The 17,652-nt window shown below is 47.9% G+C and overlaps 1 protein-coding gene across 1 annotated transcript in view; it reads right to left on the reverse strand.

The window, feature by feature from the left end:
- The window catches only part of LOC138366130 (calponin homology domain-containing protein DDB_G0272472-like), a 55,079-nt gene that overhangs the window by 1,478 nt on the left and 35,949 nt on the right, over positions 1 to 17,652 (reverse strand). The gene's annotated exons all lie outside the window — the stretch shown is intronic.

The raw sequence follows: 17,652 nt of genomic DNA on the forward strand, positions 1-17,652 counted from the left end.
TCGGATAGTAATCTTGGGCATAGCATTTTACCAAATCACCTCATTCTTTGGGGCACACGTGAGGAACACATATGCGAAACAAGCCTGAATGGTCCCCAGGACAATATGCAACTGAAAACTCACACCCCAGAAGTGACTCGAACCCATACTCCCAGGAGCAACGCAACTGGTATGTACAAGACGCCTTAATCCACTTGACCATCACGACCGGACAAAATGAGGTGATAGCCTAAGCTATTTGAACCAACCCACCGCCGGCACTCGGATAGTAATCTTGGGCATAGCATTTTACCAAATCACCTCATTCTTTGGGGCACACGTGAGGAACACATATGCGAAACAAGCCTGAATGGTCCCCAGGACAATATGCAACTGAAAACTCACACCCCAGAAGTGACTCGAACCCATACTCCCAGGAGCAACGCAACTGGTATGTACAAGACGCCTTAATCCACTTGACCATCACGACCGGACAAAATGAGGTGATAGCCTAAGCTATTTGAACCAACCCACCGCCGGCACTCGGATAGTAATCTTGGGCATAGCATTTTACCAAATCACCTCATTCTTTGGGGCACACGTGAGGAACACAAATGCGAACAAGCCTGAATGGTCCCCAGGACAATATGCAACTGAAAACTCACACCCCAGAAGTGACTCGAACCCATACTCCCAGGAGCAACGCATCTGGTATGTACAAGACGCCTTAATCCACTTGACCATCACGACCGGACAAAATGAGGTGATAGCCTAAGCTATTTGAACCACCCCACCGCCGGCACTCGGATAGTAATCTTGGGCATAGCATGTTACCAAATCACCTCATTCTTTAGGGCACACGTGAGGAACACAAATGCGAACAAGCCTGAATGGTCCCCAGGACAATATGCAACTGAAAACTCACACCCCAGAAGTGACTCGAACCCATACTCCCAGGAGCAACGCAACTGGTATGTACAAGACGCCTTAATCCACTTGACCATCACGACCGGACAAAATGAGGTGATAGCCTAAGCTAATTGAACCACCCCACCGCCGGCACTCGGATAGTAATCTTGGGCATAGCATTTTACCAAATCACCTCATTCTTTGGGGCACACGTGAGGAACACATATGCGAAACAAGCCTGAATGGTCCCCAGGACAATATGCAACTGAAAACTCACACCCCAGAAGTGACTCGAACCCATACTCCCAGGAGCAACGCAACTGGTATGTACAAGACGCCTTAATCCACTTGACCATCACGACCGGACAAAATGAGGTGATAGCCTAAGCTATTTGAACCAACCCACCGCCGGCACTCGGATAGTAATCTTGGGCATAGCATTTTACCAAATCACCTCATTCTTTGGGGCACACGTGAGGAACACATATGCGAAACAAGCCTGAATGGTCCCCAGGACAATATGCAACTGAAAACTCACACCCCAGAAGTGACTCGAACCCATACTCCCAGGAGCAACGCAACTGGTATGTACAAGACGCCTTAATCCACTTGACCATCACGACCGGACAAAATGAGGTGATAGCCTAAGCTATTTGAACCAACCCACCGCCGGCACTCGGATAGTAATCTTGGGCATAGCATTTTACCAAATCACCTCATTCTTTGGGGCACACGTGAGGAACACAAATGCGAACAAGCCTGAATGGTCCCCAGGACAATATGCAACTGAAAACTCACACCCCAGAAGTGACTCGAACCCATACTCCCAGGAGCAACGCAACTGGTATGTACAAGACGCCTTAATCCACTTGACCATCACGACCGGACAAAATGAGGTGATAGCCTAAGCTATTTGAACCACCCCACCGCCGGCACTCGGATAGTAATCTTGGGCATAGCATTTTACCAAATCACCTCATTCTTTGGGTCACACGTGAGGAACACAAATGCGAACAAGCCTGAATGGTCCCCAGGACAATATGCAACTGAAAACTCACACCCCAGAAGTGACTCGAACCCATACTCCCAGGAGCAACGCAACTGGTATGTACAAGACGCCTTAATCCACTTGACCATCACGACCGGACAAAATGAGGTGATAGCCTAAGCTATTTGAACCACCCCACCGCCGGCACTCGGATAGTAATCTTGGGCATAGCATTTTACCAAATCACCTCATTCTTTGGGGCACACGTGAGGAACACATATGCGAAACAAGCCTGAATGGTCCCCAGGACAATATGCAACTGAAAACTCACACCCCAGAAGTGACTCGAACCCATACTCCCAGGAGCAACGCAACTGGTATGTACAAGACGCCTTAATCCACTTGACCATCACGACCGGACAAAATGAGGTGATAGCCTAAGCTATTTGAACCAACCCACCGCCGGCACTCGGATAGTAATCTTGGGCATAGCATTTTACCAAATCACCTCATTCTTTGGGGCACACGTGAGGAACACAAATGCGAACAAGCCTGAATGGTCCCCAGGACAATATGCAACTGAAAACTCACACCCCAGAAGTGACTCGAACCCATACTCCCAGGAGCAACGCAACTGGTATGTACAAGACGCCTTAATCCACTTGACCATCACGACCGGACAAAATGAGGTGATAGCCTAAGCTATTTGAACCACCCCGCCGCCGGCACTCGGATAGTAATCTTGGGCATAGCATTTTACCAAATCACCTCATTCTTTGGGGCACACGTGAGGAACACAAATGCGAACAAGCCTGAATGGTCCCCAGGACAATATGCAACTGAAAACTCACACCCCAGAAGTGACTCGAACCCATACTCCCAGGAGCAACGCAACTGGTATGTACAAGACGCCTTAATCCACTTGACCATCACGACCGGACAAAATGAGGTGATAGCCTAAGCTATTTGAACCACCCCATCGCCGGCACTCGGATAGTAATCTTGGGCATAGCATGTTACCAAATCACCTCATTCTTTGGGGCACACGTGAGGAACACAAATGCGAAAAAGCCTGAATGGTCCCCAGGACAATATGCAACTGAAAACTCACACCCCAGAAGTGACTCGAACCCATACTCCCAGGAGCAACGCAACTGGTATGTACAAGACGCCTTAATCCACTTGACCATCACGACCGGACAAAATGAGGTGATAGCCTAAGCTATTTGAACCACCCCACCGCCGGCACTCGGATACTAATCTTGGGCATAGCATTTTACCAAATCACCTCATTCTTTGGGGCACACGTGAGGAACACAAATGCGAAACAAGCCTGAATGGTCCCCAGGACAATATGCAACTGAAAACTTACACCCCAGAAGTGACTCGAACCCATACTCCCAGGAGCAACGCAACTGGTATGTACAAGACGCCTTAATCCACTTGACCATCACGACCGGACAAAATGAGGCGATAGCCTAAGCTATTTGAACCACCCCACCGCCGGCACTCGGATAGTAATCTTGGGCACAGCATTTTACCAAATCACCTCATTCTTTGGGGCACACGTGAGGAACACAAATGCGAACAAGCCTGAATGGTCCCCAGGACAATATGCAACTGAAAACTCACACCCCAGAAGTGACTCGAACCCATACTCCCAGGAGCAACGCAACTGGTATGTACAAGACGCCTTAATCCACTTGACCATCACGACCGGACAAAATGAGATGATAGCCTAAGCTAATTGAACCACCCCACCGCCGGCACTCGGATAGTAATCTTGGGCATAGCATTTTACCAAATCACCTCATTCTTTGGGGCACACGTGAGGAACACATATGCGAAACAAGCCTGAATGGTCCCCAGGACAATATGCAACTGAAAACTCACACCCCAGAAGTGACTCGAACCCATACTCCCAGGAGCAACGCAACTGGTATGTACAAGACGCCTTAATCCACTTGACCATCACGACCGGACAAAATGAGGCGATAGCCTAAGCTATTTGAACCCCCCCACCGCCGGCACTCGGATAGTAATCTTGGGCATAGCATTTTACCAAATCACCTCATTCTTTGGGGCACACGTGAGGAACACAAATGCGAACAAGCCTGAATGGTCCCCAGGACAATATGCAACTGAAAACTCACACCCCAGAAGTGACTCGAACCCATACTCCCAGGAGCAACGCAACTGGTATGTACAAGACGCCTTAATCCACTTGACCATCACGACCGGACAAAATGAGGTGATAGCCTAAGCTATTTGAACCACCCCACCGCCGGCACTCGGATAGTAATCTTGGGCATAGCATTTTACCAAATCACCTCATTCTTTGGGGCACACGTGAGGAACACAAATGCGAACAAGCCTGAATGGTCCCCAGGACAATATGCAACTGAAAACTCACACCCCAGAAGTGACTCGAACCCATACTCCCAGGAGCAACGCAACTGGTATGTACATGACACCTTAATCCACTTGACCATCACGATCGGACAAAATGAGGTGATAGCCTAAGCTATTTGAACCACCCCACCGCCGGCACTCGGATAGTAATCTTGGGCATAGCATTTTACCAAATCACCTCATTCTTTGGGGCACACGTGAGGAACACAAATGCGAACAAGCCTGAATGGTCCCCAGGACAATATGCAACTGAAAACTCACACCCCAGAAGTGACTCGAACCCATACTCCCAGGAGCAACGCAACTGGTATGTACAAGACGCCTTAATCCACTTGACCATCACGACCGGACAAAATGAGGTGATAGCCTAAGCTATTTGAACCACCCCACCGCCGGCACTCGGATAGTAATCTTGGGCATAGCATGTTACCAAATCACCTCATTCTTTAGGGCACACGTGAGGAACACAAATGCGAACAAGCCTGAATGGTCCCCAGGACAATATGCAACTGAAAACTCACACCCCAGAAGTGACTCGAACCCATACTCCCAGGAGCAACGCAACTGGTATGTACAAGACGCCTTAATCCACTTGACCATCACGACCAGACAAAATGAGGTGATAGCCTAAGCTAATTGAACCACCCCACCGCCGGCACTCGGATAGTAATCTTGGGCATAGCATTTTACCAAATCACCTCATTCTTTGGGGCACACGTGAGGAACACATATGCGAAACAAGCCTGAATGGTCCCCAGGACAATATGCAACTGAAAACTCACACCCCAGAAGTGACTCGAACCCATACTCCCAGGAGCAACGCAACTGGTATGTACAAGACGCCTTAATCCACTTGACCATCACGACCGGACAAAATGAGGTGATAGCCTAAGCTATTTGAACCAACCCACCGCCGGCACTCGGATAGTAATCTTGGGCATAGCATTTTACCAAATCACCTCATTCTTTGGGGCACACGTGAGGAACACAAATGCGAACAAGCCTGAATGGTCCCCAGGACAATATGCAACTGAAAACTCACACCCCAGAAGTGACTCGAACCCATACTCCCAGGAGCAACGCAACTGGTATGTACAAGACGCCTTAATCCACTTGACCATCACGACCGGACAAAATGAGGTGATAGCCTAAGCTATTTGAACCACCCCACCGCCGGCACTCGGATAGTAATCTTGGGCATAGCATTTTACCAAATCACCTCATTCTTTGGGTCACACGTGAGGAACACAAATGCGAACAAGCCTGAATGGTCCCCAGGACAATATGCAACTGAAAACTCACACCCCAGAAGTGACTCGAACCCATACTCCCAGGAGCAACGCAACTGGTATGTACAAGACGCCTTAATCCACTTGACCATCACGACCGGACAAAATGAGGTGATAGCCTAAGCTATTTGAACCACCCCACCGCCGGCACTCGGATAGTAATCTTGGGCATAGCATTTTACCAAATCACCTCATTCTTTGGGGCACACGTGAGGAACACATATGCGAAACAAGCCTGAATGGTCCCCAGGACAATATGCAACTGAAAACTCACACCCCAGAAGTGACTCGAACCCATACTCCCAGGAGCAACGCAACTGGTATGTACAAGACGCCTTAATCCACTTGACCATCACGACCGGACAAAATGAGGTGATAGCCTAAGCTATTTGAACCAACCCACCGCCGGCACTCGGATAGTAATCTTGGGCATAACATTTTACCAAATCACCTCATTCTTTGGGGCACACGTGAGGAACACAAATGCGAACAAGCCTGAATGGTCCCCAGGACAATATGCAACTGAAAACTCACACCCCAGAAGTGACTCGAACCCATACTCCCAGGAGCAACGCAACTGGTATGAACAAGACGCCTTAATCCACTTGACCATCACGACCGGACAAAATGAGGTGATAGCCTAAGCTATTTGAACCACCCCGCCGCCGGCACTCGGATAGTAATCTTGGGCATAGCATTTTACCAAATCACCTCATTCTTTGGGGCACACGTGAGGAACACAAATGCGAACAAGCCTGAATGGTCCCCAGGACAATATGCAACTGAAAACTCACACCCCAGAAGTGACTCGAACCCATACTCCCAGGAGCAACGCAACTGGTATGTACAAGACGCCTTAATCCACTTGACCATCACGACCGGACAAAATGAGGTGATAGCCTAAGCTATTTGAACCACCCCATCGCCGGCACTCGGATAGTAATCTTGGGCATAGCATGTTACCAAATCACCTCATTCTTTGGGGCACACGTGAGGAACACAAATGCGAAAAAGCCTGAATGGTCCCCAGGACAATATGCAACTGAAAACTCACACCCCAGAAGTGACTCGAACCCATACTCCCAGGAGCAACGCAACTGGTATGTACAAGACGCCTTAATCCACTTGACCATCACGACCGGACAAAATGAGGTGATAGCCTAAGCTATTTGAACCACCCCACCGCCGGCACTCGGATACTAATCTTGGGCATAGCATTTTACCAAATCACCTCATTCTTTTGGGCACACGTGAGGAACACAAATGCGAAACAAGCCTGAATGGTCCCCAGGACAATATGCAACTGAAAACTTACACCCCAGAAGTGACTCGAACCCATACTCCCAGGAGCAACGCAACTGGTATGTACAAGACGCCTTAATTCACTTGACCATCACGACCGGACAAAATGAGGTGATAGCCTAAGCTATTTGAACCACCCCACCGCCGGCACTCGGATAGTAATCTTGGGCATAGCATTTTACCAAATCACCTCATTCTTTGGGGCACACGTGAGGAACACAAATGCGAACAAGCCTGAATGGTCCCCAGGACAATATGCAACTGAAAACTCACACCCCAGAAGTGACTCGAACCCATACTCCCAGGAGCAACGCAACTGGTATGTACAAGACACCTTAATCCACTTGACCATCACGATCGGACAAAATGAGGTGATAGCCTAAGCTATTTGAACCACCCCACCGCCGGCACTCGGATAGTAATCTTGGGCATAGCATTTTACCAAATCACCTCATTCTTTGGGGCACACGTGAGGAACATAAATGCGAACAAGCCTGAATGGTCCCCAGGACAATATGCAACTGAAAACTCACACCCCAGAAGTGACTCGAACCCATACTCCCAGGAGCAACGCAACTGGTATGTACAAGACGCCTTAATCCACTTGACCATCACGACCGGACAAAATGAGGTGATAGCCTAAGCTATTTGAACCACCCCTTAAGTGGATTAAGGCGTCTTGTACATACCAGTTGCGTTGCTCCTGGGAGTATGGGTTCGAGTCACTTCTGGGGTGTGAGTTTTCAGTTGCATATTGTCCTGGGGACCATTCAGGCTTGTTTGCATTTGTGTTCCTCACGTGTGCCCCAAAAAATGAGGTGATTTGGTAAAATGCTATGCCCAAGATTACTATCCGAGTGCCGGCGGTGGGGTGGTTCAAATAGCTTAGGCTATCACCTCATTTTGTCCGGTCGTGATGGTCAAGTGGATTAAGGCGTCTTGTACATACCAGTTGCGTTGCTCCTGGGAGTATGGGTTCGAGTCACTTCTGGGGTGTGAGTTTTCAGTTGCATATTGTCCTGGGGACCATTCAGGCTTGTTCGCATTTGTGTTCCTCACGTGTGCCCCAAAGAATGAGGTGATTTGGTAAAATGCTATGCCCAAGATTACTATCCGAGTGCCGGCGGTGGGGTGGTTCAAATAGCTTAGGCTATCACCTCATTTTGTCCGGTCGTGATGGTCAAGTGGATTAAGGCGTCTTGTACATACCAGTTGCGTTGCTCCTGGGAGTATGGGTTCGAGTCACTTCACTTCTGGGGTGTGAGTTTTCAGTTGCATATTGTCCTGGGGAGCATTCAGGCTTGTTCGCATATATATATATATATATATATATATATATATATATATATATATATATATATATATATATATATATATATATATATATATATATATATATATATATATATATATATATATATATATATATATATATATACCAACCAACCACCATATAAAACACCAACCTTGCCTAACCTTCTTAATATGTTAAGATAAGCAACTTATTGCTTCGTAATTACAATTATTACTTAACCTATACCTATAATAGGTTAAGTAATAATTGTAATTACGAAGCAATAAGATGCTTATCTTAACATACTGAGAAGGTTAGGTAAGGTCGGTGTTTTCTATGAAGCTTTTCAAGGTAAACTAAAATATTCACAATAAATTAGTATGTCACATATGCACTTATTTAATAAGTCAATATTAACTTAAAGAAAGTGCGAGAACGGGTTGCACTCTGATGGTAATCTTGGTCATGGTGTTTTATCAAATCACCTCATTTTTTGGGGCCCACATGAGGAACACAAATGCGAACAAGCCTAAATGGTCCCCAGGCATATATGCAACTGAAAACTCACACCCCAGACGATACTCGAACCCATACTGCCAGGAGCACTCTGCAACTGGTGTATTGGACTCCTTAACCACTCGACCATCACGACCGGTCAAAAAATTATAGTAGCCACTGGTGACACACACACCACCACTGGTGACACACACACTACCACTGGTGACACACACACCACCACTGGTGACACACACACCACCACTGGTGACACACACACACACCACTGGTGACACACACACACTACCACTGGTGACACACACACTACCACTGGTGACACACACACTACCACTGGTGACACACACACTACCACTGGTGACACACACACACCATGTGTATGTGTGTCACCATTAGAGTGTGTGTGTCACACACCATGAAAGTGTAATGATGGGCTAATTCCTCATCATTAGGTGGTTAAGGGGTCCTGAACGCCAGTTGCAGAGTGCTCCTGGCAGTATGGGTTCGAGTGGTACAGGATGAACATAGGCTGGTCTGGGGTACGGAATGAACATCGGCCGCTCTGGGGTACGGGATGAACATAGGCTGGTCTGGGGTACGGGATGAACATAGGCTGGTCTGGGGTACGAGATGAACACTGACTGGTCTGGGGTACGGGATGAAAATCGGCCGGTCTGGGGTATGGAATGAACACAAACTGGTCTGGGTCGTTTGAATTCAAATGGGAACAACATGCCAGAGCCACACTCAGACCTCTATGATGTTTTTTTCGCACTGCCATAAATTATACGTGCGAAAACCTTTTGAAACTTACCTTTATATTTTATGTAAATGTAAATGAGAGAGTGAGAGGGAATGAAAATATGTTAAGCAGGAGGGTAGGAGAGGAAGAGAGGGAGAGAGAGGGATAGAGAGGGGGAGGGGAGGGAGATAACTCCAAGTACCACAGTCTCAGGTGTACAGTACATCACTAACGTGACAACGAGGCTGAGAACAAGGAGCAAGTCCTCAGCTGGTGTCGTGTGTGTCAACACGCAACGCCCGAGCTGCTCACAGCTCTCATATTACTATGGGAAATCAATAAATGTATTTTCTTATGCTCTCTGTATCTCACCATCTAGCGAGAATCGTTCCTGCTATTATATACCAAGTACCGACTTATTCACACAAAATCATTCTAACTAATTAACATTAGATATACTCAAACGAGCCAATCAGCTTTTAGATCAATTTCCAAGAAGCCAATCAGCTTGCAGAACCATTTCCATGAAACCAATCAGCCTTAAGCGCAGGTCTCGTGAATCGAGAAGCGTCAATATAAACTGTTGTAGCTGCTGGGCTTGTCACTTGCCAGCGTTGCCCCGCACACAACTGGTCACGACCCGCAGGCCTCCCGCGCTCCTCTGACACACGTGAGAAACTACACAATCTCTTGGAATATATTTGACTCTTTATTATTATTGACATTTTCAGTGTGTTGCATGTTACTGTGTCCCACTTGTCAGTGAGAGTATCCCAATTGTCAGTGAGTGTCCCACTTGTCAGTGAGTGTCCCACTTGTCAGTGAGAGTATCCCACTTGTCAGTGAGAGTGTCCCACTTGTCAGTGAGTGTCCCACTTGTCAGTGAGTGTCCCACTTGTCAGTGAGTGTCCCACTTGTCAGTGAGAGTGTCCCACTTGTCAGTGAGTGTCCCACTTGTCAGTGAGAGTGTCCCACTTGTCAGTGAGAGTGTCCCACTTGTCAGTGAGAGTGTCCCACTTGTCAGTGAGTGTCCCACTTGTCAGTGAGAGTGTCCCACTTGTCAGTGAGAGTGTCCCACTTGTCAGTGAGAGTGTCCCACTTGTCAGTGAGAGTGTCCCACTTGTCAGTGAGAGTGTCCCACTTGTCAGTGAGAGTGTCCCACTTGTCAGTGAGAGTGTCCCACTTGTCAGTGAGAGTGTCCCACTTGTCAGTGAGAGTGTCCCACTTGTCAGTGAGAGTGTCCCACTTGTCAGTGAGAGTGTCCCACTTGTCAGTGAGAGTGTCCCACTTGTCAGTGAGAGTGTCCCACTTGTCAGTGAGAGTGTCCCACTTGTCAGTGAGTGTGTCCCACTTGTCAGTGAGAGTGTGTCACTTGTCAGTGAGAGTGTGTCACTTGTCAGTGAGAGTGTGTCACTTGTCAGTGAGAGTGTGTCACTTGTCAGTGAGAGTGTGTCACTTGTCAGTGAGAGTGTGTCACTTGTCAGTGAGAGTGTGTCACTTGTCAGTGAGAGTGTGTCACTTGTCAGTGAGAGTGTGTCACTTGTCAGTGAGAGTGTGTCACTTGTCAGTGAGAGTGTGTCACTTGTCAGTGAGAGTGTGTCACTTGTCAGTGAGAGTGTGTCACTTGTCAGTGAGTGTGTCCCACTTGTCAATGAGAGTGTGTCACTTGTCAGTGAGAGTGTGTCACTTGTCAGTGAGAGTGTGTCACTTGTCAGTAAGAGTGTCCCACTTGTCAGTGAGAGTGTGTCACTTGTCAGTGAGTGTGTCACTTGTCAGTGTGTCACTTGTCAGTGAGAGTGTCCCACTTGTCAGTGAGAGTGTGTCACTTGTCGGTGAGTGTGTCACTTGTCAGTGAGAGTGTGTCACTTGTCAGTGAGAGTGTGTCACTTGTCAGTGAGAGTGTCACTTGTCAGTGAGAGTGTGTCACTTGTCAGTGAGAGTGTGTCACTTGTCAGTGAGAGTGTGTCACTTGTCAGTGAGAGTGTGTCACTTGTCAGTGAGAGTGTGTCACTTGTCAGTGAGAGTGTGTTACTTGTCAGTGAGAGTGTGTCACTTGTCAGTGAGAGTGTGTTACTTGTCAGTGAGAGTGTGTCACTTGTCAGTGAGAGTGTCCCACTTGTCAGTGAGAGTGTGTTACTTGTCAGTGAGAGTGTGTCACTTGTCAGTGAGAGTGTGTCACTTGTCAGTGTGTCACTTGTCAGTGAGAGTGTCCCATTTGTCAGTGAGAGTGTGTCACTTGTCGGTGAGTGTGTCACTTGTCAGTGAGAGTGTGTCACTTGTCAGTGAGAGTGTGTTACTTGTCAGTGAGAGTGTGTCACTTGTCAGTGAGAGTGTGTCACTTGTCAGTGAGTGTGTCACTTGTCAGTGTGTCACTTGTCAGTGAGAGTGTGTCACTTGTCAGTGAGAGTGTGTCACTTGTCAGTGAGAGTGTGTCACTTGTCAGTGAGAGTGTGTCACTTGACAGTGAGAGTGTGTCACTTGTCAGTGAGTGTCCCACTTGTCAGTGAGAGTGTCCCACTTGTCAGTGAGAGTGTCCCACTTGTCAGTGAGTGTGTCACTTGTCAGTGAGAGTGTCACTTGTCAGTGAGTGTGTCCCACTTGTCAGTGAGAGTGTGTCACTTGTCAGTGAGAGTGTCACTTGTCAGTGAGAGTGTGTCACTTGTCAGTGAGAGTGTGTCACTTGTCAGTGAGAGTGTGTCACTTGTCAGTGAGAGTGTGTCACTTGTCAGTGAGAGTGTGTCACTTGTCAGTGAGAGTGTGTCACTTGTCAGTGAGAGTGTCCCACTTGTCAGTGAGAGTGTGTCACTTGTCAGTGAGAGTGTGTCACTTGTCAGTGAGAGTGTGTCACTTGTCAGTGAGTGTGTCCCACTTGGCAATGAGAGTGTGTCACTTGTCAGTGAGAGTGTGTCACTTGTCAGTGAGAGTGTGTCACTTGTCAGTAAGAGTGTCCCACTTGTCAGTGAGAGTGTGTCACTTGTCAGTGAGTGTGTCACTTGTCAGTGTGTCACTTGTCAGTGAGAGTGTCCCACTTGTCAGTGAGAGTGTGTCACTTGTCGGTGAGTGTGTCACTTGTCAGTGAGAGTGTGTCACTTGTCAGTGAGAGTGTCACTTGTCAGTGAGAGTGTGTCACTTGTCAGTGAGAGTGTGTCACTTGTCAGTGAGAGTGTGTCACTTGTCAGTGAGAGTGTGTCACTTGTCAGTGAGAGTGTGTCACTTGTCAGTGAGAGTGTGTTACTTGTCAGTGAGAGTGTGTCACTTGTCAGTGAGAGTGTGTTACTTGTCAGTGAGAGTGTGTCACTTGTCAGTTAGAGTGTCCCACTTGTCAGTGAGAGTGTGTTACTTGTCAGTGAGAGTGTGTCACTTGTCAGTGAGAGTGTGTCACTTGTCAGTGTGTCACTTGTCAGTGAGAGTGTCCCATTTGTCAGTGAGAGTGTGTCACTTGTCGGTGAGTGTGTCACTTGTCAGTGAGAGTGTGTCACTTGTCAGTGAGAGTGTGTTACTTGTCAGTGAGAGTGTGTCACTTGTCAGTGAGAGTGTGTCACTTGTCAGTGAGTGTGTCACTTGTCAGTGTGTCACTTGTCAGTGAGAGTGTGTCACTTGTCAGTGAGAGTGTGTCACTTGTCAGTGAGAGTGTGTCACTTGTCAGTGAGAGTGTGTCACTTGACAGTGAGAGTGTGTCACTTGTCAGTGAGTGTCCCACTTGTCAGTGAGAGTGTCCCACTTGTCAGTGAGAGTGTCCCACTTGTCAGTGAGAGTGTGTCACTTGTCAGTGAGAGTGTCACTTGTCAGTGTGTCACTTGTCAGAGAGAGTGTGTCACTTGTCAGTGAGAGTGTGTCACTTGTCAGTGAGAGTGTCACTTGTCAGTGAGAGTGTGTCACTTGTCAGTGAGAGTGTGTCACTTGTCAGTGAGAGTGTGTCACTTGTCAGTGAGAGTGTGTTACTTGTCAGTGAGAGTGTGTCACTTGTCAGTGAGAGTGTGTCACTTGTCAGTGAGAGTGTGTCACTTGTCAGTGAGAGTGTGTCACTTGTCAGTGAGAGTGTGTCACTTGTCAGTGAGAGTGTGTCACTTGTCAGTGAGAGTGTGTCACTTGTGAGTGAGTGTGTCACTTGTCAGTAAGAGTGTGTCACTTGTCAGTGAGAGTGTGTCACTTGTCAGTGAGAGTGTGTCACTTGTCAGTGAGAGTGTCCCACTTGTCAGTGAGAGTGTGTCACTTGTCAGTGAGTGTGTCACTTGTCAGTGAGAGTGTGTCACTTGTCAGTGAGAGTGTGTCACTTGTCAGTGAGAGTGTCCCACTTGTCAGTGAGAGTGCGTCACTTGTCAGTGAGTGTGTCACTTGTCAGTGAGAGTGTGTCACTTGTCAGTGAGAGTGTGTCCCACTTGTCAGTGAGAGTGTGTCACTTGTCAGTGAGAGTGTGTCACTTGTCAGTGAGAGTGTGTCCACTTGTCAGTGAGAGTGTGTCACTTGTCAGTGAGAGTGTGTCACTTGTCAGTGTGTCACTTGTCAGTGAGAGTGTCCCACTTGTCAGTGAGAGTGTGTCACTTGTCGGTGAGTGTGTCACTTGTCAGTGAGAGTGTGTCACTTGTCAGTGAAAGTGTGTCACTTGTCAGTGAGAGTGTGTCACTTGTCAGTGAGAGTGTGTCACTTGTCAGTGAGAGTGTGTCACTTGTCAGTGAGAGTGTGTCACTTGTCAGTGAGAGTGTGTCACTTGTCAGTGAGAGTGTGTCCTTGTCAGTGAGTGTCACTTGTCAGTGAGAGTGTGTCACTTGTCAGTGAGAGTGTGTCACTTGTCAGTGAGAGTGTGTCACTTGTCAGTGAGAGTGTCCCACTTGTCAGTGAGTAGTGTGTCCCTTTCAGTGAGAGCTGTGTCACTTGGTCAGTGAGAGTGTGTCACTTGTCAGTGTGTCACTTGTCAGTGAGAGTGTGTCCCACTTGTCAGTGAGAGTGTGTCCTTGTCAGTGAGAGTTCCCACTTGGTCAGGTGAGAGTGTATCACTTGTCAGTGAGAGCTGTGTCACTTGTTCAGGTGAGAGTGTGTCACTTGTCATGAGAGTGTGTTACTTGTCAGTGCGAGGTGTGTCACTTTGTCAGTGAGTGTGTCACTTGTCAGTGTGTCACTTGTCAGTGAGGGAGTGTGGTGTCACTTTGTCAGTGAAGAGGGTGTCACTTGTCAGTGAGAGTGTGTCACTTGTCAGTGAGAGTGTGTCACTTGTCAGTGAGAGTGTGTCACTTGTCAGTGAGAGTGTGTCACTTGTCAGTGAGTGTCCCACTTGTCAGTGAGAGTGTCCCACTTGTCAGTGAGAGTGTGTCACTTGTCAGTGAGAGTGTGTCCCACTTGTCAGTGAGAGGTGTCCCACTTGTCAGTGAGTGTGTCCACTTGTCAGTGAGGTGTCCCATTGTCAGTGAGAGTGTCCACTTGTCAGTGAGAGTGTGTCACTTGTCAGTGAGAGTGTGTCACTTGTCAGTGAGAGTGTGTCACTTGTCAGTGAGAGTGTGTCACTTGTCAGTGAGAGTGTGTCACTTGTCAGTGAGAGTGTGTCACTTGTCAGTGAGAGTGTGTTACTTGTCAGTGAGAGTGTGTCACTTGTCAGTGAGAGTGTGTCACTTGTCAGTGAGAGTGTAGTCACTTGTCAGTGAGAGTGTGTCACTTGTCAGTGAGAGTGTCCCACTTGTCAGTGAGAGTGTGTCACTTGTCAGTGAGAGTGTGTCACTTGTCAGTGAGAGTGTGTCACTTGTCAGTGAGAGGTGTCCACTAGTCAGTGAGAGTGTCCCACTTGTCAGTGAGAGTGTGTCACTTGTCATGTGAGAGTGTGTCCACTTGTCAGTGAGAGTGTGTCCACTTGTCAGTAGAGTGTCCCACTTGTCAGTGAGTGTGTCCCACTTGTCAGTGAGTGTCCCACTTGTCAGTGAGTGTCCCACTTGTCAGTGAGAGTGGTCCACTTGTCAGTGAGAGTGTGTCACTTGTCAGTGAGAGTGTGTCCACTTGTCAGTGAGAGTGTGTCACTTGTCAGTGAGAGTGTGTCACTTGTCAGTGAGAGTGTGTCACTTGTCAGTGAGAGTGTCCTTCTTGTCAGTGAGAGTGTCCCACTTGTCAGTGAGAGTGTGTCACTTGTCAGTGAGAGTGTGTCACTTGTCAGTGAGAGTGTGTCACTTGTCAGTGAGAGTGTGTCACTTGTCAGTGAGAGTGTGTCACTTGTCAGTGAGAGTGTGTCACTTGTCAGTGAGAGTGTGTCACTTGTCAGTGAGAGTGTCCTTCTTGTCAGTGAGAGTGTCCCACTTGTCAGTGAGAGTGTGTCACTTGTCAGTGAGAGTGTGTCACTTGTCAGTGAGAGTGTGTCACTTGTCAGTGAGAGTGTGTCACTTGTCAGTGAGAGTGTGTCACTTGTCAGTGAGAGTGTGTCACTTGTCAGTGAGAGTGTCCTCTTGTCAGTGAGAGTGTCCCACTTGTCAGTGAGAGTGTGTCACTTGTCAGTGAGAGTGTCCCACTTGTCAGTGAGAGTGTGTCACTTGTCAGTGAGAGTGTGTCACTTGTCAGTGAGAGTGTGTCACTTGTCAGTGAGAGTGTGTCACTTGTCAGTGAGAGTGTGTCACTTGTCAGTGAGAGTGTGTCACTTGTCAGTGAGATGTGTCCCACTTGTCAGTGAGAGTGTGTCACTTGTCAGTGAGAGTGTGTCACTTGTCAGTGAGAGTGTGTCACTTGTCAGTGAGAGTGTGTCACTTGTCAGTGAGAGTGTGTCACTTGTCAGTGAGAGTGTGTCACTTGTCAGTGAGAGTGTGTCACTTGTCAGTGAGAGTGTCCTTCTTGTCAGTGAGAGTGTCCCACTTGTCAGTGAGAGTGTGTCACTTGTCAGTGAGAGTGTGTCACTTGTCAGTGAGAGTGTGTCACTTGTCAGTGAGAGTGTGTCACTTGTCAGTGAGAGTGTGTCACTTGTCAGTGAGAGTGTGTCACTTGTCAGTGAGAGTGTCCTCTTGTCAGTGAGAGTGTCCACTTGTCAGTGAGGAGTGTGTCACTTGTCAGTGAGAGTGTGTCACTTGTCAGTGAGAGTGTGTCACTTGTCAGTGAGAGTGTGTCACTTGTCAGTGAGAGTGTGTCACTTGTCAGTGAGAGTGTGTCACTTGTCAGTGAGAGTGTGTCACTTGTCAGTGAGAGTGTGTCACTTGTCAGTGAGAGTGTGTCACTTGTCAGTGAGAGTGTCCTTCTTGTCAGTGAGAGTGTCCCACTTGTCAGTGAGAGTGTGTCACTTGTCAGTGAGAGTGTGTCACTTGTCAGTGAGAGTGTGTCACTTGTCAGTGAGAGTGTCCTTCTTGTCAGTGAGAGTGTCCCACTTGTCAGTGAGAGTGTGTCACTTGTCAGTGAGAGTGTGTCACTTGTCAGTGAGAGTGTGTCACTTGTCAGTGAGAGTGTGTCACTTGTCAGTGAGAGTGTGTCACTTGTCAGTGAGAGTGTCCTTCTTGTCAGTGAGAGTGTCCCACTTGTCAGTGAGAGTGTGTCACTTGTCAGTGAGAGTGTGTCACTTGTCAGTGAGAGTGTGTCACTTGTCAGTGAGAGTGTCCTTCTTGTCAGTGAGAGTGTCCCACTTGTCAGTGAGAGTGTGTCACTTGTCAGTGAGAGTGTGTCACTTGTCAGTGAGAGTGTGTCACTTGTCAGTGAGAGTGTGTCACTTGTCAGTGAGAGTGTGTCACTTGTCAGTGAGAGTGTGTCACTTGTCAGTGAGAGTGTGTCACTTGTCAGTGAGAGTGTCCCACTTGTAAGTGAGAGTGTGTCACTTGTCAGTGAGAGTGTGTCACTTGTCAGTGAGAGTGTGTCACTTGTCAGTGAGAGTGTGTCACTTGTCAGTGAGAGTGTGTCACTTGTCAGTGAGAGTGTGTCACTTGTCAGTGAGAGTGTGTCACTTGTCAGTGAGAGTGTGTCACTTGTCAGTGAGAGTGTCCCACTTGTCAGTGAGAGTGTGTCACTTGTCAGTGAGAGTGTGTCACTTGTCAGTGAGAGTGTGTCACTTGTCAGTGAGAGTGTGTCACTTGTCAGTGAGAGTGTGTCACTTGTCAGTGAGAGTGTGTCACTTGTCAGTGAGAGTGTGTCACTTGTCAGTGAGAGTGTCCTTCTTGTCAGTGAGAGTGTCCCACTTGTCAGTGAGAGTGTGTCACTTGTCAGTGAGAGTGTGTCACTTGTCAGTGAGAGTGTGTCACTTGTCAGTGAGAGTGTGTCACTTGTCAGTGAGAGTGTG

Source organism: Procambarus clarkii, chromosome 18 (genome assembly GCF_040958095.1).
Source record: "Procambarus clarkii isolate CNS0578487 chromosome 18, FALCON_Pclarkii_2.0, whole genome shotgun sequence".
Taxonomy (NCBI): Eukaryota; Metazoa; Arthropoda; class Malacostraca; order Decapoda; family Cambaridae; genus Procambarus; species Procambarus clarkii.